The sequence below is a fragment of the Pan troglodytes genome, chromosome 13 (genome assembly GCF_028858775.2).
Source record: "Pan troglodytes isolate AG18354 chromosome 13, NHGRI_mPanTro3-v2.0_pri, whole genome shotgun sequence".
NCBI classification, from domain to species: Eukaryota; Metazoa; Chordata; class Mammalia; order Primates; family Hominidae; genus Pan; species Pan troglodytes.
The window spans coordinates 48,926,767-48,950,500 of NC_072411.2; the positions used below are offsets into that span (position 1 = coordinate 48,926,767).

At 36.9% G+C, this 23,734-nt stretch overlaps 1 long non-coding RNA gene across 1 annotated transcript in view; it reads left to right on the plus strand.

The window, feature by feature from the left end:
• Positions 1 to 23,734, plus strand: part of LOC107973699 (uncharacterized) — a 73,956-nt gene that overhangs the window by 45,919 nt on the left and 4,303 nt on the right. The window contains exon 7 of the long non-coding RNA XR_010149746.1: positions 1,731 to 1,817. This is a non-coding gene — a long non-coding RNA (uncharacterized LOC107973699). The remainder of the gene's footprint in view (positions 1 to 1,730; positions 1,818 to 23,734) is intronic.

Here is a 23,734-nt window from a genome sequence, read left to right on the forward strand (position 1 = left end):
ACTGATATATCAAGTAGAATGCCAGTTTATTAATTAACAACAACAAAAATTGATACTGCTAAATGAGATGTAAGATTTGTGTGAGCCTATCTGTTACATTTTTCTTCTTGGCAGATATACATGGAAAACCACTTAATTATCTGACAACTGCTTTGTGAGCCGGGGTTCAGAGCATGCAGAGTTGTTTGAGTGTATCAGATGCTTAATGTTCAGATACTGAAAGCCTAACACACTATTTATTTCCACATTCTTCTTAGTGGGCAGACATTTTATTTATTTATCTATTTTTTGCCTAGTATTAATTATATATATCATGCTTGATTTTACAAATAAACTCAGTGTTAAGGGGATCTTGCTTAGATCCAGCCTGTAGAGTGTATGTATATATTTTAGGCTCCTGTCCAGTCTGGAAAATCAGGACTTATTTTCATGATTGCTAATAATACTCTTTTACTGATTATTGGCTGGGCATGGTAGGTAGCTTGCGCCTGTAATCCTGGCACTTTGGGAGGCCTAGGCAGGAGGATCAGCTGAGGTCAGGAGTTGGAGACTAGCCTGGGCAACATAGTGAAACCCCGTCTCTACTAAAAATACAAAAATTAGCCGGGCGTGATGGCACACGCCTGTAATCCCAGCTACTGTGGAGGCTGAGGCAGGAGAATAGTTTGAACCTGGGAGGTGGAGGTTGCAGTGAATCGAGAATATACCACTGACCTCCAGCCTGGATGATTAAAAAAAGAAAGAAAAAAGAAAAAAAAACCCTCTTTAAACCTCTTTTTTTGATTATTAAACAAGTAGAAGAAACAAGGTCAAAAGTTAAAACTTGAACTTATATGTTTGGCAAGATATTTTCACTGAATATAGAATGCTGATTTACTTATTTTCTTTTCACACTTTAAACATTTAGTTTGTCTTCTGATCTCCATTGTCTCTGAAAAGCTGTCAGCCACAATTAGAATTGCCTTTTCTCTCTATATAAAGTATCGTTCTCTTGTTGCTTTCAAGATAATCTGTTTTTTTAATTTACATTTGGTAATATGTTAAGTAAATTGTTCTTGCAACTTACGAGTAAATATAAAAAATCAGAAATAGTTGTAAAAGTTTTATTAATTATGGCTTCCACATTTACATTGAATACATATTTCAAAAATAACTTAAATAATATACATGAAAATCACAGGATTTTTGTGTGCTATATTTAAATTGTCAATATAACAATATACTTTTTTGTAAGAATGTACAATCTGAATTGTTGGTTGGGCAAGTCTTAGATATTTACCCAAAAGAATGATGTTCATCTACTATCATGTAATCAAATTATAGATTCAGTGTCTGGTTAAAATTATAACAAATTCAAATAAATTAAGTAAGGAGGGGTACTATAAATTCCCAGCATATTGTTATATTTAACATATATCTTAAACATGTGTGCCATTGCCAGACAGATATTTATGGTATCGTGCAGGTAATGTAATATCTGCAGAGTTTCTGTCTGTAACTTGAACTCCAAGGATGTAGCTCTTCCTGTCAAAAAAGGTCTGTTTCTGCATTTTCTATTCTATTTCATTGATTTTTACACCAAATACTACTACTCACTCCATTAATGTAATTTTTTGGTAAGTCTTTAAACTAGATAGTATTAGTTTTCCAATTCTGCTTTTCTTTAGAATTTAGATTCAGTTTATAAATTTTCACCAAAAAATAAAAATAATTTAAAAACTTGCTCATAGGCTTCATTGGTATTGCATTGGATCCATAAATTAGTTGGGAAAAACTGCCACCTTTAACAGTTCTGAGCCTTCCAATCCATGAGCATGGTATGTCTATTTATTTTTATTTTTATATTGTTTATTTCTGTTAACACTGTATGGTTCTTTTTACTCTACAGGTCTTGTAAATATTTTGTTAGGTTATGTATATCTAAGCTTTTGGGGTTTTTCAGTGATATCATAAAATGATACAATTTGTTAAATGTTTAAAGTTAAAGCATTTGTGGCTAAAATATTAAAAAGAGCCTGAGTTTTAAAATTAGACCATGTTTCCTGTGACTTTCACTGACTATTTCTAGGAGAGTTTTTATAGAATAGGTAGGATTTTCTTTGTACATGATTATATAATTATGTTGTCTGAAATAAAGACAATTTACTTCTTCCTTTCCAATCTCTGTATATTTTCTTCTCTTTCTGTCCTACTATTTACTGCAGGAGTTGGCAAATTTGTTCGTTGTTGTTGTTGTTGTTTTTGAGATAGAGTCTCGCTTTGTCACCCAGGCTGGAGTGCAGTGGCGCGATCTCGGCTCACTGCAAGCTCCGCCTCCCAGGTTCACGCCATTCTCCTGCCTCAGCCTCCCGAGTAGCTGGGACTACAGGCACCCGCTACCACGCCTGGCTAATTTTTTTTCATATGTTTAGTAGAGACAGGGTTTCACCGTGTTAGCCAGGATGGTCTCGATCTCCTGACCTCGTGATCCGCCCGCCTCGGCTTCCCAAAGTGCTGGGATTACAGGCCAGAGCCACCGCGCCAGCCAGCAAATTTGTTCTTAAAGGGCCCAATAGTAAATATTTTAGGCTAACAAGTTATATGCTCTCTGTTGCAGATATTTAACTCTACCATTGTAACACAAAACCATAAACAACACTTAAACTGGTATGACTGGGTTATAGCAAAATTTTATTTACAAAAATAGGTGACTGGCCTGTAAGCTGACCTCTGTTCTAGAATTATTACTTTTTTCTTATTTATCTTATTAACAAGGTAAATTACATTAATAGATCTTCAATGGTTAATCCAATTTTGTATTTCTGGCGCAAATTCCAATTGATCATGATTTATTATCTTTTTGATATATTGCTGGGCTTGACTTCCTAATATTTAAAGATTTTTGCATCTAATTTCAGTTCATAGGGGTATCAAACTCTAATATTGTTTTGTTGTAATGTTTTTGCCTAGTTTTAGTTTAAGGTTGATACTGCCCTCATTAGATGAGTTGGAAAGTATTCACATATTCTATTACTGGAAAAATGAATTTATAGAATTGGTATATTTTTTTCTTTACCTTTGATAGAATTCATCGGTGTTGCCACCTAAGACTGGAATTCTTTTGTGAAAACATTTTTAATTACAAATTCAATTTCATTATTGGATATAAAGCCATCTATTTTTAAATGCTTTTTTTTCTTGAGTCAGTTTTTCCTTTTCCTTTTTGCTATTTTTTACTTTTAAATTTTTTAAATACTTAATTTAAATTTTATTAAAATTTTTATTAAACAATTTTGCACTCTGATTTTTAATTTTTATAATTTTGTGCCAATTTTGCTATTTTTTGCCTTTTGTTCATTTTTTTTCTTTTTTCCCCCTTGGGTCAGTTTGCATTTTAGGGAGTTTTCATCTAATATTCACCTGAAGTATTATCCATTTTATCTTTGTATCTTTCACTTTATTACTCATGGACCAGCCTGATATATTCATAACATGTTTTTAAAGTTGATTTAAAGTAGGCTTTACTCAAGTGTAGTCTGGCTCCGCCTTTCTGGGGTACTACCTAAGGCCTCAGTTACCCAGTGAGGTCTTTCCGTTCTGCATAATGGAAACTCCCAGCATTGTGTGAGCTCTGGGAATTGTTCAACTTGCAGCTCCTTGATAACTGATCATAGTTTGTTTCATAAAGTTTCTCTCTGCACATGCATACATTATTATTCAGCGACAGATTGAAGGCAACTCTTGTGAATATTTCAGAAGCTCTTTCCTTCTAGTTTCTTGCTCTTTGGTATTCCATCCTGCAAATTCAAGCTGCCTCATCCCAACCCCATTTCCCAAATTATGATTTCTTTCTCTCCAGAATCCCTCCATCCCCCATGCTATGATTCAGAAAGTGACTCCATGAAGAAAGCAAGGGATGTTACAGAGCTCACTTCACTTATTTCTTTTCTCTTAGGCTTAACAGTTCTATGTCATCTTTTGTCCAATATCTGAAATCAGTTGTTTTATATTTGGTCTATTTTTCTAATCATCTACAACAATAGGGCTGGATTAATACCAGTTACTCCATCATGACAGAAATAGAAAAACTACAAATATCAATGGGTTTAATAGTGTTAATTCTATATAAATTAGAATCTTTCCAAGTCCAGGGAGATTAAACATCTTTTCTCAATTACTCACCCATGTTTAAGAAGTCACAAATCATATGGTTAAGCCTTCTTAACACTGAAGACTTTTCTTCACTAACACTTATAGCTGATATATTCAATTTTTCTGGCTGAATATTTCTTGATAGTATCTCAAGTACACTTATTTTCTTTTCCAATCCCCCTTTAAATATACTCATCTTGGACAACTGCCAAGATCTCCTGACTGTTGTTCTTGACTCATGTTTCTTTCTTTTTACCCATATCACAGATAATTTCAAAATTACAATTCTTTCAGTATCACTTCTGTCATGGCGCTTGTGTATTCTATCTGATCAACTATCTAGAATATCTTTTTGGCCTACTAGTTCAAATATTACCTCTCTATACCTTCACAGGAATTATACATGTACAGCATAAAAGACCAAGCAGGACTAGTAGACATTTATGTATTAACTCATTCGATCATCTAACACTTCTAATATACCAAGTTCTTAGTTATGCATTGGTTATTCAAAAGCAACACTATCTGGCAGGGACCCAAACAAATAAATACAAAAATTAAGACAGTGCAAAGATAAAAATAAAAGTGTTCAGAGTAAATTTTACCATTGCACACAAGACATTTAGTGAGAGCTTCATAGCATTAACGTGAGTGTCACTGGAGAGGGCATTTCAGGCAAAGAAAATGGCATGAGAACAGGAACACAGGAGGAACATAGCATGATGTAAGTGGGAACTACAGACGGTGTATAGGTTGCATGAGCATAAAGTAAAAGGCAGAGGGTAATAGGAGATCTGGCTAGAGTACAAGAAGGAGCAAGCTCAAGGAAGCAATGTTTATCATATTCTAAAGATTGAATTTTAACAAATTACTGAATAAATTTTAATCAAGAGAATTCCATGTTCAGATTTTTGTTTTTAAAACAATCCTCATTCTAGAAATATTATTAAAGATAAATTTTAGTGGAACAGGAATGGAGTCAGGAAAGTTGTTAAGTGAGAGTCTAGACAAGTGATGACGAGTTAGACTATGCTAGCTGTGATGAAGATAAGAGAGGAAAAAGGAATGGGAAACCTAACATTAGGTAGTAATTTATAGGAACTGAAAGGTGAAGAAGTACCTATGTATTAAATTTGGCTCTTACTCTTCTAGATTTGGTGACAGCTGGGTGGATAATTGTGTTATCTATGTGAGATAGAACATAAAAGGAGGAACAAATTGAAGAATTATTTTAAAATTATTAGTTCAGGCTTGTATAAACGGAAATCTGAAGTACCCATGGGACAGCCAGTTATAACAGTCACATATGTCATTAGATATGAGTCAAGAGTATATTGATAAAGAATTGAAAAACATCTTCCCATAGTAGGTAGCTGGAACTATGAGAAGGGGTAAAGTACCCAATAGACAATGTGTGAAGAGAAAGAGCAGGATTTTCAGCATTCAGAAGTCAGGCCAGGGCACAGAAGCACAGTATTTCAGCTGAAATAAAAATAACTTGGCTATAAAAGATCATTCATAGTTCTACTCTATGTTCACTTGAAGTAAGGGATATAAAATATGTATTTAGTTAAGGTTGTTGTTGGCTTTATCCTATGATATGGTAAACAGCTGATCTACTGAAGACCTAGCAAACTCAGGAAGTTGAGGTGAACCTCTGTTTCAATTTTCCCAGCAGTATACTCTGCACCCATTCCAAAAACTGAAGAATTCATGTCTCAAATTCTTAGTAGTCCTTTTAAAGGCCCCGCTCTTGATTTGTGGTAAAGTGCGGAACACCCTATACTTCTTCCACCTTGGGAGAGGTTATGACTTAAAGTATTATTAACTAACAACTCTCTCCAAACTGTTTTCCCTCAATTTCCTAATATTTTATTTTTTTATATTTTATTTATTTACTTATTTAACATTTCTCAACGTGAACAAGGGCTTCATGAGTCATCTGATTCTTGTTTTCTTTTTTAAAATGATTCTGTATCTGTTTTGTTGTACGATCTCTCTTGTTTCTTGGTGGCTTGGTCAAAATGTCTGCTGTAACAAAGTACATATCTGTCTTTTTCACAAGAGCATGAGATTCTGAATGAGAGAGGTGGTATCTTTTCACCTTTGTGTCACCAGTCTTTAGCACAAGGTGAGGACTGAGAAAACAGTGATGTTTAAGTCATCTCGGGGGAGAGGGTGACATTTTAAAATGTGAAATCTGGTACCCTGTTTGGTAGATTCAAAGTCCCAAATAGAGAAAAGTATATTTAATTGGGCAGAGGTAGTGTCTCTTCAATTCAGAGAAATAATAAATTGAGTTAATAGATATTTTTTAATTCAATGATTTGAAGTTGCTGATGGATCCCTAGTGAAAACCTCATATTACAGAGCTTTATGAATGAATGTTACAAAAAAGAGATGGGGGCTTAGAGTTGAAAAGGGTGACAAAAATAATTATATAAGTATTTTACTGTGAAAGACTTTTACAGATTAAAGTAAATTTTACATTTTTCAAATAAAACCTCATCAATCTAAAAATCTAAGTATCTTTAAATGAAATACTGGCTAATGTCTTAGGAAATGGTGGGCATTTTTTCATGAATAAGTAAACAAATGTTAGCCTTGAATTCAATTCCCTTCTGAATTTCTTTACCACCATACACAACGACGCAGCCTACTTTCAAAACTAAAATCTGAAATAGAGATATCTTATTCAAGAGACCAACATAGTTCATTTTTCATTCTGATGGATATCTCATTTATTAGGCACAGAATTCACTGTGCTCCAGTGCCAAGAATTACTAAGCAACAGAACATATGTAGGCGGATGTGATGTTTGCATATTCACACAATATGACATTTACACCAAGATCAGAAGTATATTATTGCTGAAAAAGAGGCACAGTGGCAAATGAGAGGTAGTAATATTCTTTTTTTGATAAGGTACCATTCACAAAAGTATCTTTATGATCTTAACAAATAACCCTCTGCTATAGAAAACAAGCAAATCCAGAGTGACATTTAAAACTTCTCGAGTTTAGTTTTTCCTAAATGCCAGGAAGGAAAACATACTGCTTGAAACGTGTTTTTATGCCTTCTATAGTATAACACCTAGTATGGCGTGAATACAAGAATTGCCTATCAGCCTGAGCTGAATACTAACTGTTTTACAGCATCAAAATTAGGAAATATTCTGGAGTGTTCTACTCAAGACATTTCCCTGGGGACCCTGGAACTTGGCAAACTGTCTCTGATAAGCAGCTACTTCTATCTTTCTCTATGCTGAATACAGGAACCAAATATGAGGACAAGGTTGAATGTCCGAGTAAACATGACTATTAAAAAAAGAATGTTCCCAAAGCCAAATAAGACAAGAGGCAGCCCGTTCAAACTGATGTATAGTTTAAGGAAGTGACTCCAACACAGCGTCCCTTACAGCCAACCTATGACATGCCCATTTCAGTTGTACACCAACTTTTAGTACAATTCACAGACAGATCAAATGAATGAAGAGAGGTTTTTGGAGGAAAGTCTCCCAGAACATCTCCCAGAACACGATGGGCTATTCTGTAGGCATATCGAAAGGCTTTCATGAAGCACAATATTCTATGTAGGTGAAAATTTTGAGTTAATAGGTAAACACATTTTTAAAACATCAAACATTTCTTTATAATCTTGTCTAAATATCCTCAATTGAGACCTTTTATGAGTTGATGGGCATAGATTTCTAGAAAGAAGGGTTTCCTCTGGTAGTATTCTTTCCTAATAGATGTATTTGCTAAACTTGTTTTTAATAAAGCAAAAGATTCTGAGAACTGGACTCCTTTCTTCCTTCCCAGTGAGTAGATTCTACAAGAGCTTTCCTAATTTGCTTAACTGTTTAAATATGACAGCTGTGTCTCTTAGGGGAACCACCCCCACCCCAACTCCTCAGCATGTGTAACCTTCAAATTAAGTGACCAAAGTCTTATTTGAAGACACCTGGGAAAGCAATCTTTGTTCCTATGCAGGGAGACTCAAAGCTCATTATAAACTCGCTACTACCTTGGCATAAAAATGTATGTTGGGTCCTAAACTGGAGTTTACAAAAGGAACAAGAAAATTAAAAGTAAGCTAACAACTGCTGATCATAGTTTTTCTTTCTTTCTTTTTTTTTTTTTTTTAGAAGTGCTATATGTTTTCTGATCACAATGGTCTGTCAACAGCATGACAGCACCACTATCAGTAGACATTTCCATTAGTATTGCAGGAATATGATAGCTATCATCACATGGAAAGCTCAACAGTCATGAGAATCGCTAGAATGCAGCTCAGTGCACTGTTCCCATGTACTCTGCCAACTAAATTGATTTCTACAGCTGGGAGTAGTGGACCTATCAAAAAGTTTCTAATCTCTCCTGAATTTAGATAAACCTGTGCATTATATCTTTTTTTAAAAAGTTCAATTTAAAAGAATTTGATCTTAAGATCTTAAAGTAGAAAACTAAACAATTTTTATTTTTCTGACGAGGTCACAAAAGATCATCCTGTGAACAAAGCAAATGTATACTTGAACTACTTTCAGAAAGAAAAATATTTCTATTTTACTTCTAAACTTCAGAGACATTTAGTAAGAAAGGCCATGAGTTCTCCTGAATAAGAAGTTCCACCCTCACCAGGAGGACCTAGCAATTATAAATACATACATCTGACATCAGAGCACCCAAATATATAAAGCAAAAAAAAATTTTTTTCAAACACCACCAAAAAAATAAATAAATAAAAGACCATTTTCAGCAACATCACCTGGATTGCTCATTTCTGGGCTTTATCCCAGGTTTACTAAAAAAAAGTTACAAAACTGAGGCCCAGGTGTCTGCATTTTTAAGCATGCTTCTATTTCCATTTTGCTACGCTATACATTCTGGAAAATATTGGAGAAAAATTTGGAAATCAGAAATTAGTGCTATTAGCTAAACTATTTTAATCATAATCATGTAATTTTCTTTTTCAGGAACAATAGGAAAGTTGATCAAATACAAGCATGAGAACATATAATTCCAAAAAAAAAAAAAAACCAGACTTTTTAAAATCCACCTAAGAGCATCATGATATCTTCCTTTCCCTCTCAGAAATCCATGCATATCAAATGGATATTATTTAAATTAGCTTTTTAGAAATAGGTAATATCCATTGAGTGAATAGAATCAGTATAGGTTCCCTGTTAGAGATTTACTAGTAATATAACTAAGTAAAATGAAAACAAAACTTAAAAATTAAAGAACAAAAAAGGTTGAAATGTCAATACTAGCAGAATATTTTAATTCAACAGTAGGCAAACCATATCCCCCAGACCAAATCTGGCCCACTACCGATTTTTTATAGTTATTGGGCAAAAATGATTTTTAAATTTCTAAATGGTTGAAAACTTATAAGGTACATCAATATTTTATGGTTTTCTATTAAAGTGGGTTGTCTTATAGCCACTCTTCTATTTCTTTGCACCAGGGTGACCTCCCTGTTGCCCAGGTCTCCTATTTGGAGGAGAGCATCATATCTTCCTTTCCCTCTCATTAAAGCTTGTTTTGAATCCCATTTGTCAAAGCCTGTGTTTCCTAGGAGCAATGCTTTTTTGTTTTGTTTCCTAATTGTATTTTAAGTTCTGGGATACATGTGCAGGATGTGCAGGTTTGTTACATAGGTAAACGTGTGCCATGGTGGTTTGCTACACCTATCAACCCATCACCTAGGTATTAAGCCCAACATGCATGAGCTATTTAGCCTGATGCTCTCCCTCCTACCCTGGCCCCAACAGGCCCCAGTGTGTGTTGTTCCCCTCCCTGTGTTCATTTGTTCTCAGTGTTCAGCTCCCACTTGTAAGTGAGAACGTGCAGTGTTTGATTTCTGTCCTTGTGTTGGTTTGCTGAGGATAATGAGTTGCCTCTCCAATCATGTACTTGCAAAGGATATGATCTCATTCCTTTCTATGAGTTCACAGTATTTCATGGTGTATATGTACCACATTTTCTTTATCCAGTCTATCATTGATGGGCATGTGGGTTTATTCCATGTCTTTGCTCTTGTGAAGAGTGCTGCAATGAACATATGCATGCCTGTATCTTTATGATTATATTCCTGAATGATCTATATTCCTTTGGTTATATACCCAGTAATGGGATTGCTGAGTTAAATGATATTTCTGGTTCTAGAACCTTGAGGAATTGCCACACTGTCTTCCACAGGGGTTGAACTAATTTACATTCCCACCCACAGCATAAAAGCGTTCCTATTTCTCCACAGCCTCACCAGAATCTGTTGTTTCTTGACTTCTGAATAATTGCCATTCTGACTGGCATGAAATGCTATCTCACTGTGGTTTTGATTTGCATTTCTCTAATGACCAGTGATGTTGAGCTTTTTTTCCATGTTTGTTGGCTGCATAAATGTCTTCTTTTGAGAAGTGTCTATTCCTGTCCCTTGCCCACTTTTTGAAGGACCTCTTCAAGGACAACTTCAAAGCACTGCTCAAGTAAATCAGAGAGGACAAAAACAAATGGAAAAACATTCCATGCTCATGGATAGGAAGAATCGATATCATGAAAATGGCCAAACTGACCAAAGTAATTTATAGATTCAGTGCTATTCCCATGAAACTACCATTGACATTATTTGCAGAACTAGAAAAAACTACTTTCAAATTCATATGGACCCTAATAAGAGCCCATATAGCCAAGACAATCCTAAGGAGAAAGAACAAAGCTGGAGGCATCATACTTCCTGACTTTAAACTATACTAGAAGGCTGCAGTATCCAAAACAGCATTGTACTAGTACCAAAAGAGACACACAGACCAATGGAACAGAATAGAGATCTCAGAAATAAGACCACACATCTACAACCATCTGATCTTCAACAAACCTGCCAAAAACAAGCAATGGGCAAAGAATTCCGTATTTAATAAATGGTGCTGGGAAAACTAGTTAGCCATATGCAGAAAGTTGAAACTGGACCTCTTTCTTAACACTTCATACAAAAATTAACTCCAGGTGGATTAAAGACTTACATGTAAAACCCAAAACTATAAAAACCCTAGAAGAAAATCTAGGCAATACCATTCAGAACAGAGGCACGGGCAAAGATTTCATGACAAAAACATGAAAGGCAATTGCAACAGAAGCAAAAATTGACAAATGGGACCCAATTAAACTAAAGAGCTTCTGCACAGCAAAAGAAACTATCACCAGAGTGAACAGACAACCTACGGAATAGGAGAAAAATTTTGCAACCTACCCATCCATCTGACAGAGGTCTAATATCCAGAATCTACAAGGAACTTAAACAAATTTACAAGGAGCAATAGTTTTTATGCTCCCAGGACCAGCATCACTATCTCACCTGGAACTTATTAGAAATGCAAATGGTTGAGTCTCTCTGCAGACCTTCCAAATCAGAAACTCCGAAGGTGGGGCATAGCAAGCTTTGTTTAACCTCGCCTCTACATGATTCTGATGCACTCTAATATTTGAGAAACACTGCTACAGAACTGCTAGATTAGTAGGAGAAAAGATATTAATGTATATTAATTCTGGATATCAGCTCTCACCGATAACATTTGCATTTTAATAGATATCTTCCATGCTGAAGCAAACATAGTAAAATATTAGTATAAAAAGTGCAGGGACCAAAGATTATCATAGACTAAGTGGCTTATAAACAAAATAATTTTATGTCTTACAGTTGCAGAGGATGAGAAGTTCAAAATCAAGGCACTGGTAGGTTCTGTGTCTGATGAATGCCCACTTCCTGGTTCATAGGAGCTGTCTTTTTGCTGTGTCCTCAAACGGTGAAAGGAAGCTAGTGAGCTTTCTGAGGTTTCTTTTGTAAGGGGGCTTTTTAAGCCCTTCATAAGGGCTCCACCCTCATGACCTAATCGCTTCCCAAAGGCCCAACCTATTACCATCACTTGGGTTAGGATTTCAACACATGAATTTTGAGAAATAAAAACTTTCAATCTATTGCAGAGCCTTTTTAAAGTATGGCTTTTAAGCAACAGTGACTTACTTTGCTCGGTGCTTGTAAGAATGGTCTAGAGACGTTGACTATGTTTACAGTGAAATCACCTGAGGTCTCTGGTTGTTATCTTAATTGAATTAATGGGGCTGTGAGTTCCTCAGGTGATTCTAATATGTAATCAGGCTTGATCACTGCCAGCCTTGGCCATTGAGTCTTAAACTTTAGCCTGCATCAGAATTACCTGGAAGGACTGTTACAATACAGATTGCTGGACCCACCCTGAGTTTCTGAGTCAACAGGTCTGAGATGAGGCAGAAAATTTGCATTTCCAAAATTTAGCTGCTCCTGGTCTGGGAAGACAATCTGAGAATTTTTGTAGTGATCCCTAGTGACCAATTCTATTTTCTGGAAGCAAAGTGGGAGGTAGTGAACCTATTGCCACATGGGATTTCAAATGCAGTCAAGGTGATATTTAAATTCATTCGTTAGGTTCCTCATACACTCCTGTAGCAAATATTGTTACCTGTGCCTTACTACCTCCTCTAGCTCATTTTTTACTCTGTAGCCAGGCTTTCTATGAACAAAAGTAAATTCAGAAGGAAATTCATTTTAATATTACACTTCATTTTCTCCAAAGTGACTTATCTAACACCTTCACTTTTTAAAACATTTCCGTATTTCATTTCAATAGCAACACCTTTACATTTAAAAGCAAAAAAGTTCCTAGAAAGTGAAATAGATAACACCAAGTACAAAATTTATGCGGTCAAGAGGATTTGCTTTACTCAGAGGGAAGCCTCCAAGTTCTTACTCTAAATCAAATTACTCCCAATTTATTTCAAATTTTAACTGGGTTGATAATGTGTTTTCTCAGTTTGCAACAGATTAAAATCAGAAAATTGCAGGATGAGCAACTAATAAAGGAAATAAAAAATGAAAGCTAATGGTTTAAAAGTAGAGCAAAAACAATGATAAGAAGCAAACAGAAGTGGCCAGGCATGGTGGCTCATGCCTGTAATACCAGCACGTTGGGAGGCCGAACTGGGTGGATCACTTGAGGTCAGGAGTTTGAGACCAGCCTGGCCAACATGGTGAAACCTCGTCTCTACCAAACAGTACAAAAAATTAGCTGGACAAGGTGGTGTGTACCTGCAGTCCCAGCTACTTGGGAGACTGAGGTGGGGGAATTGCTTGAACCCAGGAGTTAGAGGTTGCAGTGAACCGAGATTGCACCACTATACCACCCCAGCCCAGGTGACAGATTGAGACCCTGTCTCAAAAAAAAAAAGCAAACAGAAGAATTTAAGAGGTGAAAAACTTTAGTACACTTACATTTGAATGCTCCTAGGAAAAGGTGCATCCAGGCAAAGTTAAACTGTAGGACAGAAATGCATTGCATTAAGGCATCAAGGGCTAGGACAATAATCACAATACCAGCTGCTGGTGCTCTTCCATGAACTAACTTGTTAATCCTCAATCACTCTTGCAGAAGAGTCCACATAAATGACACCAAGACATTATTTAAAGCTGTCATTAATCAAAAGTTAGTTTTATTCACTTGAGATAGTGAGATAAGTTTTCATTCACACCAGGAGCGGTGGCTTACTCCTGTAATCCCAAAACTTTGGGTTTACAGAGTCACGGTTATATTATCTTTATGCTAATTTCATAGATAAAATAAATAAATAAAATAAATAAATAAATAAATAATAATGCATGGACAGATTAAGTAATTTGTCCAAAATCACATGGCCAAGAGGGCAGAGAGGACATTTGAACCTAGAGTTGTGCTCCACTCTATGTGCTTGACTACTCTCTATTCCTGTCTTGTCACAGCGGCTTTATTATTTATTATTTCCATCCTCTTGAGTAAGGCAGTAACCATGGAGTGTGGTGTGTATATGGCTGGGGGGTGGTAGGTAGGTTAATGTTTCTCTCTGTCTCTCTCTCTCTGTCTCTCTCTCTCTCTCCCTCTCTCTGTCTCTCTCTCTTTCTATATATATATACATAAAATAGTTAAAACAATATATTAAAGAAGACAATGATTGATTCAAGAGGGTATCTCAAATGCAGCTGGAAAAACACTCGAGACTTCATCTGTCTATCCATCATTGGTCTTTATTTTAGCAGTTCTACAATTAAAAAAAATGTGTCTCAGGAAAAAAAGTAATTTCCAGAAACTTTCTCAAGAATTTTTGAATATGTATTTTCAGAACTATTGCAAAAACAAATTTTAAAAATTGCTTTTTTATTTTCCAGTAGAGCCAAATAGATACATAGCCATTGTGATTATCAGCCAACAGCATGCAGACTCTATGGGAAATAAAATAACCATCCAAAGAACACAGGCTTCTGTTTGTTGAATCAAAAGAACAGTTCTATTAGCAGTGTGACAGAATTAATAAACATTTGGTTTTGCTCTAACATTCAGCCAGTGGAAAGCCACACTACAAAGCCTGCAGCATTTCTAACGATATAGTTTTTAAACTTTTGTTTGGCAAATTAAATGTGAACATTCCAATCATCAGGACAAATAGAATTTTTTTTTGTACGATTAATTAGTAAGTTAAGCATACTGCTGACAATTCCTTAAATTTCCTGAAACATTCTCTAAGACTGGATGATTTTCAATGCATATGGAAAAGAAAATTCACTTGGGAGGAAGTTGCTTTTATTTGAAGAATGTGGAATTCTTAAGGGATTAAAAAGCGAAACAAGGCCGGGCACAGTGGCTCACGCCTGTAATCCCAGCACTTTGGGAGGCCGAGGCGGGCAGATCACGAGGTCAGAAGATCGAGACCATCCTTGCTAACACGGTGAAACCCCGTCTCTACTAAAAATACAAAAAATTAGCTGGGCATGGTGGCAGGCACCTGTAGTCCCAGCTATTCGGGAGGCTGAGGCAGGAGAAAGGCATGAACCCGGGAGGCGGAGATTGCAGTGAGCAGAGATCGCGCGGCTGCACTCCAGCCTGGGCGACAGAGCGAGACTCCATCTCAAAAAAAAAAAAAAAAAAAAAAGAGAGAGAAACAAGAGTTGGACTGGCTTAGTTTAACCAAAGATTCAGATTTCTCTGCAAGTCCCCCATTAATGCATTCTTATTTGTTTATTTATCCCACTGTCCCAGGTGAATGAATTTTTTTTTCTTTCCGTTCTGTCGCCCAGGCTGGAGTGCAGTGGCAGGATCTCGGCTCACTGTGACCTCCGCCTCCCAGGTTCAAGATATTCTCCTGCCTCAGCCTCCTGAGTTGCTGGGAATACAGGCACACACCATCACACCCGGCTAATTTTTTGTATTTTTGTAGAGACGGGGTTTCGCCATGTTGGCCAGGTTCGTCTTGAACTTCTGACCTCAGGTGATCTGCCTGCCTCGGCCTCCCAAGGTTTTGAGATTACAGGAGTAAGCCACCGCTCCTGGTGTGAATGAAAACTTATCTCACTATCTCAAGTGAATAAAACTAACTTTTGATTAATGACAACTTTAAATAAGGTCTTAGTGTCATTTATGTGGAAATACACTCTTGGTTTTTCTACTGAGAAGGGAGAGGTGCTGCTTAAAGAATTATGTTGGTTGGGTCAGGTGTGGTGGCTCACGCCTGTAATCCCAACACTTTGGGAGGCCTAAGTGGGCAGATCACCTGAGGTCAGGAGGAACTGAGGCCAGCCTGGCCAACATGGAGAAACCCTGTATCCACTAAAAAAATACAAAAAAGAGCCAGGCGTGGTGGTGCGAGCCTGTAATCCCAGCTACTTGGGAGGCTGAGGCAAGAGAATCACTTGAACCCAGGAGGCAGAGGTTGCAGTGACCCAAGATCGTGGCACTGCACTCCAGCCTCGGTGACATAGTGAGACTACTCCCTCTCAAAAAAAAAAAAAAAAAAAGATAATATGTTGGTCAAACTTTTCTCTGCTGTAGTCCATAAAGTGCTTTTGCAAGTGCTGTTTAAAAAAAAAACAAAAAAAACAAAAAAACTGAAGATGTTTTCCTGAGGAAAATTTGTGCTGTCCCCATAGTTTCCTCTCTCTTAATGGTAGAATGTTTTTCTCATGGGCAAGAATACCCTTCACCTTCTCATTTCATTAACAGAATAACAACCCTACCTAATGTCCTTCTCGTCTAAAAAGTCTATGAAGTTGTATTATATGAAATTATATTAAGCCAGTATCATATGATATCTGCATATCAGAAATCAGAATGACTTTAAACTGATACCACCTTGACTTCTAACTAAAGCCTTCTGGAGAGAAGCAATAGAGAAGAGGTTCTAATGAATACATGTATTCTCAGTTCTGATCTTATATCTCATAAGAATCACAGGAAGCCTCCATATTTGAACTTCATTTCATTTAACTTCCCATGTAATAATTACCCTTCTCTGAATTATACCCTTAAGTGCTCTGACCTTAAATTTACCCCATCTCCTTTTTTTTTAAAAAAAAAAGCCACATGACAGTCATTTCTGCATTTATTTTAAAACTACTGTAAAGAGCAATATTCATTACTCTGCACCTTCTACATAAAATTCCAGATAATAAATTTGTTTTTAAAATCAGTTCTTCATTGGCAATTTTGAGACTTCTCATATATATAATATATATATTTGGCCACAGTTATTAAGAAACTCAGAGGCAAACTAATGCTCATTGATAGCAAATGTATGAAACTACATGGTCAGAATATTGATTTGTTTCCTTTATTTGATTTAATTCTTGTTACTAATCTTTGACCTATATGTCTTTAAGTTTTCTCAAAATTGTTTTTGAAAAAAGGGTGCATAACGACAGCCAAAATCAGTTTTCTTTTAAGTAAAGTCACAGGTAGTCTCACACATCAACTTACATCAGCTATTGTGATGGACCTTGAAAAATACATTTTTCTCTGCAATATTTGTTTTTTTTTTTACACTAGGAGTATAATCAATAAATAAGCACTCACTATCAATCTCCAAAATATACAGTCATATTTCATTTTCAAAACTAAACACCTCTTGTGATGAATTACAGTCATTAGCAAGATGATTGTACAGAAACTTCAGACCATTTTGAAATGACTGAGCAGCTGACAGAAAAGGTGGAAGGGGGCGGAGGCATTTCTGTTCCAATTATTTTCTGGTTCTCAAATGTAAATATTTCTGAACCTATGCATCTCTGCTTGACATTCCATCAAACTAAATTTTAAAAATATTTTCAACATTTTTGTTGTCATCGTCCTATTTCCAAATGAGAAGAGAGAAGATTTTTCTTAATGTCAAGCTTTTCCTTGGTACCCAGGGCAGGCCACTCCCCTACCAAAGCCTAATCCAGTAAATGGACAGATCCAATCCTGAGAAGTCAACACCAAGAAGAATGCATTCTACATGTATCAGTATTATAGAATTTTATGGAAAAGTTGCCTCATCCAAATTTAGATTTTAATTAAATCAGTGAGTGGCCAGAGCCTCAGAGGGGATGCCAAATGAAATGCTGTCTTATGAAACACAAGGACCAAGAATTAGAAAATTAACCTAACTGGACTTTCCATATTGGCTTCACCCAGAGACCTCAAGATTCCTGGCTAAAGAAGCAGGGATAGGCAATATATGAAAGCATCTAATTCTGATTTTCTCATTATCAAATTAACCTAGAGCTTTAAGTGGCATGGCCTTCTGCTTGGAATTAACTCATTCAGTCTAATTTTCTTTAAACTCTTTTCCTAAGAATCTCTAATTAAACACTTATCCCCTTCCCCAGCCTTACCCCAACCCACTTTTTAAACTCTCTTCTAGTTCATTAGCTTTCAAACTTTAGTGAGCATAAGAATCACCATGAAGGCTTGTTAAACACACCTTATTGGGCCCTGGCCTAAGTTTTTGATTCAGTAAGTCTAGTGTGGGACCTGAGCATTTACTTTGCTAACAAGTTCCAGCTGATGCTGAAGCTGTTGGTCCTGAAACCAGAGTTAAAAGAATTACAGCTAAATACTATCAAACCACCAGAGAGAAGATAGAAATCCCTACCTAAGCCAGGCGGGGTGACTCACGCCTGTAATCCCAGCACTTTGGGAAGCTGAGGCAGGTGGATAACCCGAGGTCAGAAGTTCGAGACTAGCCTGGCCAACATGGCAAAACCCCGTGTCTACTAAAAATACAAAAATTAGCTGGGCGTTGTGGTGGGTGCCTATAATCCCAGCTACTTGGGAGGCTGAAGGAGGAGAATCGCTTGAGCCCAGGAGGCAGAGGTTTCAGTGAGCCAAGATCACGCCACTACACTCCAGCCTGGGCAACAGAGTGAGACTCCATCTCAAAAACAAAAACAAAAACAAAAACAAAACAAAAAAATCCCTGATTTCCCAGTGAAGCTGGTGACTTCAATGACCTGCACCTGGAGCTGGAAATCTGCTGTTTTTACTAAATCTTGATCCACAGGTTCATTCTCTACACATAGCACAGGGTTGCTAGATGTGAAGACCACATCCAAAGGCCTTTCTGAGCTTTTTAGGCATGGCTGTCCTCCCACATCCTTCAGGTCCCCTTCCCAGTGTTAGTTTCTCCTGTGATCCCTTAGGCAAAAATTCTTTTTTTTTTTTTTGAGATGGAGTCTCACTCTGTCGCCCAGGCTGGAGTGCAGTGGCACAATCTTGGCTCACTGCAACCTCTGCCTCCCGGGTTCAAGAGATTCTCCTGCCTCAGCCTCCTGACTGAGTAGCTGGGATTACAGACACACACTACCACACCCAGCTAATTTTTGCATTTTCAGTAGAGATGGGGGTTTCACCATGTTGGTCAGGCTGGTCTTGAACTCCTGACCTCGTGATCCACCTGCCTTGGCCTCCCAAAGTGTTGGGATTACAGGCGTGAGCCACCACGCCCAGCCTGGTAAAAATTCTTTATATCAGGACCTCTCTCCCACCTGTAACTAACTTCTAGCTTTGTCTCCCTTTATATCTCCATCTCCTTTGGCCACCTTTCTGCCAACTTAAAGAAAGTTATGGTATTATTGAACACCATGAGCATTTAAGTCAAATCTTCATATATGTGAATGAGTCTGCATGTGCTAGTGTTAACTAAACATATTCAATTCTAAAAGGTGATGTATTAAACTCCTCAAGTACGAGAATGAAAAACAAGGTAGACATTTTTATCAATACATCTCTAACTCTATCTTGGTTTTTTTTTTTTTTACTTTTCTTTTTATGCTTTTTGGCATTTCAATCCCAGCATTCAACACTAGAAGAATCAAATACAGTTGGAATTTTCTGACATGTTCACATATTTGTTGAATATAAGTGGTATATATTCATGGTGTTAAGCATGTTACTATATCTGGGTTTCGGAAGAAGGTATAAACTTTGCTTATGGGCATATACAAAATCAATGACACATGGCAAGAAAATATAACTGCCACAGAAAGATACAAAGGAAGTTTGCTATGGAAGGCCAAAGAGGAGAGCAATCACTTCTAATTAGAAATGTTCCAGGGGATATAAAGCAGTTAATACTTGAGACAGTTCTTCTGTAAGATATGGGATAGTCAGAAAGGTGTAAAAGGTAACAGAATAAAATGGTATGCATCCCCGAATAATAATTCCAATGATCCAGGAAAACCAATCAGCATTCCCACACTATCCCTCCCACCAGTCTTTCAATGAGAGACAGGATTTGTTGTTAGAGGATCTGGTCGAAGCCCTTCTATTAATATAATGGCATTACTATTAAAGACACATTTTCACGGATGTGATATAAGGATCAAATGACATACTGTCTATGAAAAGAGTTTTATAAGCTTCAGAGCTCTATATAAAGATCTTTAGGACTTGTCATACACTTATTTGGGCTGTCCAGTTGTGACTTGCATTTTCGGAATAGACCAATCATCATGGCACTGCTGTGAGAAGTTCAGTTGTCTTAGTGAGAGAGGCTCCTGACCAGCCACCCAAGAGCTCTGGTCTCACTCCATGAGGATCAAGCTATACACTGAGAACACTAACTTGTCCTCTGACCACAGCCACAGCTGTGGACTCTGAGCAGCTCATACCTAAAAGCCAACACAGAAAAGGAAACAAAGTAAACCATCCTCCCCACATTTAAAGCTCTAGATCTACTTCTAACAGCTTCCCTAACTGATGCTTTGATCTCCCAAAGTCTTTCTGAACCTTCCAACCTTCACGTAATTCTTGGGTTGAATTTATGTCTTGCCTTATCACCCACAGCCACCAAGTCCTTCGCAGACCCCTAACTCTGGATCCAGCCTGACTTACCACCTACTGCCATGCTCCTACCACTTAGATTTCTAGATCTTATTCTTGGCCAGCTATACTACATAACAGCTTCCTTTTTCCTATGTTCAAAATGGTAGCTTACTGTCATTCTCTTGAAAAAAATTGAGCTGGTAGAGTCTTAACATTCTTTGTGCTGCACAGGCAGTAGGTGCAACTGCATATAGAGATAAGCATTATATATTTTTACAAGGTAAAAAGAATTATGCAAGCACACTTTTCATATCTATGATTGATATGCATTTAAATTAAAAGTAATAAATTCAAGTTAGATCACAAATCTCAGATTACTTCAGTGAGGTAAATATTAAATTATCACAATGACAACTGCTGGTTTGGCAATGCCAAATTAACAGGCAGTCCAATGCAAGGCTCCAGAAGAAAGAGCTCTTCAGCAGGTTGGGAGGAAATCAATTAAAAACTGGAAGGAACGGCTTGGAGTGGAATGAGAGGAACCAGCTGATACCAAAGACCTGACTAGGAAGTAAGATCAAGATGATTATAAAAGCAGATGACTTTTTGGTGTGGCTTGTCTGCTACTAATGAGCTGTGCAAACTCATCTGTCATACCTCAACTGAATCAATTCAATAACAGGTCTCCTTGCCTATGATCTTGGCCCTCCTAAACCTGTAGCCAGAGATACCTTTCCAAATTCAGATCATGACACTGACTAGCTGAAAGCTCTCTAGAGGCACTTTGTTACTCTCAGGATAGAAGCCAAGATTCCTAATTTGGCCCACAAAACACTTCATGACATGCTACTTCCTTCTTCTTTTACTTCATCTCTCTACATCTCCAACCCCCTCTTAAATTCTTCTCCCTAAAATATATTTGTAATATTAAAACATTAATGGTTAAAAAGAAAGCTCTAGATTCAAATCCTCATTCTTCTATATACTTAGCTTTTGTCAAGTTGCTGAACCACTCTGAAATCAATTTCCTTATGTTTTAAAATGGGTAGAATATGATAAAAAATACCTGCCATCAATGTTTTGGAAGAGAAGTAAAGATAACATAATAAAGGATCTACTATTAAGTATTTAATAAATCTCAGGTATTGCTATGACCCCTACCCAATAGACATACAAGATCTACAATTGTTGAACAATCCATATCCGAACACCATACATATATCTAAACATTTATCTGTTCTCTGCCTTACTAACTCATTTTGACACTTAGCCTGTGACCTACTCCCTTAAGAAAGACTTTACCTACAGTGAAAGAAGCTGCCCATTGTTCCTGCAGTGCTTGCTCTGTAGAGGGCACATTAAAATTTGATCTTTGTGGAGGGCAATCAAAAACTGGTTTGCATATACACCTTTCCCTCGAGACTGCAGCAATTCAGGACAGGCAGGCACCATGCCTTGTCTCTGCATAGCCTCAGTGCCTACTGACTGCGAAGTTCTTAATAACAGTGATAAACTTTTAAAAAATGAATTAATGATGGTCAGAGAGCATATGCCAACCATGCTTTGGCCTTAAAAATAGAGGCAAGAAGTAGACATGAAATCTAAGTGTCTTCCTCCCCACTCTACCCCCTCAAGACTATACAAGTATTTGAATGAAGAATTCCCAAAGGTATCCTTTCTTCACTGCCTGGAAGGTAGGGAGGACTTAAGATGCTGGGAGAGGCCATGTCTACTCAAAGGTTATACTGGTTGAAGTGCTAGAAATTACAGGTAGATTTTGGGAGGCAAGCATCTTAATAGCTCAAGGGGAGAAAAGTAATATTAAGAGAATCTCATGAGGCCGCCCCTCATAAGCCAGGTTGTGACAAAGATGACAGATTAAATTTGTAAGTTTTATACCATATTTTCCTTTCCTTATCAGCAAATTATAATGTGAACATTGTAGCTGCAATAATTAATTAATTGTAGTGCATTCACCCTTACAGGCTTAGTGCTAAAACCCTGTGACCCCAATATTTAAATTTATGCAAATTTAAATCCCCAGAGTGATTTTAAAAATCTGCTCCAAGCACTAGCTCCAATTCCAAATTCTGGTGGTGTCTCTAAGGAGTGCCTAATCCTCTTCACAGAGAAACTAGGGGTTAAATCACGAGGACAGGGGAAGTTTATAAAACATACACTGGCAGGCATATTCCTTTTTCCCTATTATTTCTCAGAGGGGGAAAAAAAGGTGGAGGACAGAAGGGATGATAGATAACACATTTTATATCTGTGTGATGTGATTAGGGGACACTGTAGCAGAAAAGAGGCCAGTAGCAGCAGCAGCAGCACCGCCACCATTGGCCCAGGAAACAATGTGCTGAGAACGAACAGAAATCAGCAGCTGGTGAACAGAATGTGTCTGTACATGGCATGGGACAGGAGATGTCTGACGAATGGCACAGAACCAGCATCTGAAACTCATCTCTCCATCCTTTCCATGCCAAAAAATGAACTAGATAAACAAAACCAAGATGGTCAGGTTTACCACTGCATTAATAGTTGGGATGAGGAGATTAATATAGATTAAATGGTTAAACTGGAAACGTGCTCCCTTTTCACTACCCAAAAGCCAATAATATTGAAGGGAAACCGGCAAATTCTTTCATTCATTCATCTTACAAACATTTATTGAGCACTTACCATTTGCCAGGCCCTGAACTTGACACTGGAAACACAAAGAGAAATAAGATATAATCCCTGTCCTATGGTAAATTAGTCTTGTAGAGGCTATGACATGAAAACTCATAAATGAAATATATTCTTACAGAGATGATATTATAGAAATACAAGGCAGAGCTGAGCATAATGGAGAGAATTATTATTCATAATTGGCTAGTGATAGGATTTACACAGACTTCCTCCAGAAGGAGAGGCTTTGAGTCTCAACAGGGGAGTAGTTCCCAGTCTTATGATACAGAGGAAGCCCTGGGAGGAAATATTAGGAGAACTATAACAGAATGAAGAACTGGGCTCAAAGCAGCTCCTACATACTCCATATGTAACTTTCTGTAGCTTCTGATTTTAGTTTTCAAACTATTCTCAAATATGATATTCACTCTCTCCTTTTTCCACCCTAAATTCTGAGGCACAGAAGCCACAAAACTTATATTAAAATATTTTAATATAAAGTTTATATATATATTTATGAGATACATAAACATAAATATATAAACTTTACATGAAAAAATATATTTTTGATATATTTGATATATTAGATTCCCTCCTTTAATCACTTTCAGATGTCATGTGCTTTCTATATAATCACTAGAATGAAATATATATATACATATTTATTTATTATACTTTAAGTTCTGGGATACATGTACAGAACATGCAGGTTTGTTACATAGGTATATACATGCCATGGTGGTTTGCTGCACCCATCAACTGTCATCTACGTTAGGTATTTCTCCTAATGTT